Below are 2,746 nucleotides of genomic sequence, written 5' to 3' on the forward strand. Positions count from 1 at the left end.
GGACAATGGCTATGCAGGTAGACTCTGGATATGTGAAGCTAGCTCTGAACCCTACTATGATGTGTTTTAGGTTATTATTATTATTATTATTGTTTATGTATTTATTATTATTTCTAATATTTTGGTAAGAAGCCAATGTGAGATCTAACCTCTTAAAATTTTAAGTACACCTTACCGTATTGTTTACCATAGGAACTACTGTGTTCAGCAGATCTCTAGAACTTACTCATCTTGTGTAACTGAAACTTTATAATCACTGAACAATGACTCCCATTTTCCTTTCCCTGCATCTCCTGGAAAACACCATTCTATTTTCTAAGTTTGACTGTTTTGGGTACCTGTTTTGGTCTGGATCTAATATGTCCCCCCAAATCCCCTTTTGCTGAAGTCTTGGTTGCCAGACTGTGATCCTGCTGGGAGATGATGGAACATTTAATGCCGGGTTTCTGTTCTCTCGACTAAAAGGCTCAGGGGTCACTCTAGTTAAACTGGGCTAACTGGGCTGCACGAAATAACCACACAAGAGACACAAATACCTTTTTCTTTGGGGTCGCTCTGACGGCTCCTCTGACCTTAAGGGTCCGCAGAAAGAGAGTGAGATCAAGCACTGACCCCTTTTATTGAGGAGAAGCTATTTAAATTAGGCAAGGGGTCAGGTTTCAGGGGGCTGAGTCTATCTTCATGACGTCTACTGTCACCAGGTTGACTGACACCTAGGTAGGCCACACCCAAGGGTACAGTAAGAGAAGGGGACACACACAAGGCACTTCCATGGAAGCTTCTATCCTAAACAGGGCAAGGGGTTATATTACAAAGGAACAAGTGAGCATAGCTTCACCCATGGGGCTGTAGCAAGACACACCCATTTCTGTGATTGAACGCCTCAACACCCAGCTGGGGAGTGTAACTCAGTCACCGGTAAGGTTGGCCTCCCACAATTTAAGAGATAGGACCTAGTTAAAATTAAGGATTGGGGGTGTTCCCTCGAAGAAAATATTGGGACCCTGGCCCCTTCTCTCTCTTCTTCTCAATTATGAGGTAGGCAGCTTTGCCATACTTCCTACTCTCTGTCATGATGTTCTGCCTCCCCAGAGGCTCCAAAACCACAGAGCCAACTGACCATGGCTTGAAATTTCTGAAGCCATGAGACAGAATAAATCTTTATTTTAAATTGATTTTCCCAGGTATTTTGTCATAGCAACAGAAATCTAACACATCTCATTTAAGTGGAATCTTGGAATGTGTGTCTTTCTATAACTAGCTTATTTTACTTAATGTCCTCTGTGTCCATTCATGTGGACACATGACAGGATTTCCTTTTTTTTTAAGGTTGAATAATCTCCTGTTGTATGTGAATACCACATTTTCTTAACCTATTTGGCATTGAGGTTGTTACTGTATCTTGGGTATTATGAGTGGTGTCTTGAACATGGCAGTAGATGATATCTTCAAGATCTTGATTTCAGTTTCTTTGGATATATACCCAGAAGTGAGATAACTGGATCGTATGATAGTCCTATATTAATTTTTTGAGGAATTTCTATTCTGTAGACACTGTCTCATTTTCCACCCCTACTAATAGTGTACAAATATTCAAATTTATCTACATTCTCACCAACATTTGTCATCTTTTTTTTTAAATAATAGCGATGAATACTTCTAACAGGCATGAAGTATTATCTCATTCTGGTTTTGATTTCCATTTCCCTGATGATTAAGCAATGTTGAGAATATACTTCTTGGCTATTTGCATGCCTTCTTTGGAGAAAATTCTATTTGTTTCTTTGCTACTGAATTGTAGGAATTTTTTATGTATGTTACATAATATCCCCTTATCAGATGTATGGTTTGCCAGTATTTTCTCCCATTTCATAGGCTGTCTTTTCATTCTGTTGATTATTTTCTTTGTTTGCAGAAACTTTTGAGTTTGTGGTCCCACTTGTCTATTTTTGCTTTTGTTGCTTATGATTTTGGGATTACATCCAAGAAACCCTTGCCTACACCAATGTTATAATGTTTCTCCCCTATATTCCCTTCTAGGAGTTTTACAGTGTTAGGTCTTAAAGTTAAGCTTTTCATTCATTTTGGGTTGTTCGGGATGTGTAATGTGTTTAATGGCTTGGTTTATGGGAAAGGGGCAGTTAAAATATAAGAAAGTTTTCTTTTAAAAACATAATACTTAAAAATATGTCAGTTTTGGAATAAAGAGATTTTTTTTCCTTCTCTGTTCCCAGAATTAGTAAACATTATTCATGGATTCTGCTGTGAACTATACACTGCAGATACCACATGAACATATGACCCCTTCCCTCTTAGAGTTTATGTTCTAGTGGATTCTGTTAGTTTCCATCATCCTATCTGGAATAAGCTTCTAATACATTCCTAAAGCAAATAGTTGGGGCTAGCTATGTTTCTAAACTTTAATGTGTGTTCAGCTCTCTAATGATCTTCTTGAAATTCAGATTCTCATTCAGTGGGATTATGTATGGCCTGAGATTCTACATTTTTAATGAGTTCCTAAATGATGCTGATGTTACGTTACTGAACTGGAGACTACATGTTGTAAAGCAAGGATTTAGTGGAAATCAAAATAAAAGAAAATATATGCATTCAGCTAATAATACTGTGTGACTAAGAACTTGTGGTTCTTTCAGCAGCCATAATAGGTATAAATATTTGCTTCTCAGCAGATGTTCTTACTCCTTAAACAGAAAGTTTAGGTCTTCTTCAAGGTTTGCATATACAT

This window comes from Callospermophilus lateralis, chromosome 1 (genome assembly GCF_048772815.1).
Source record: "Callospermophilus lateralis isolate mCalLat2 chromosome 1, mCalLat2.hap1, whole genome shotgun sequence".
NCBI lineage: Eukaryota > Metazoa > Chordata > Mammalia > Rodentia > Sciuridae > Callospermophilus > Callospermophilus lateralis.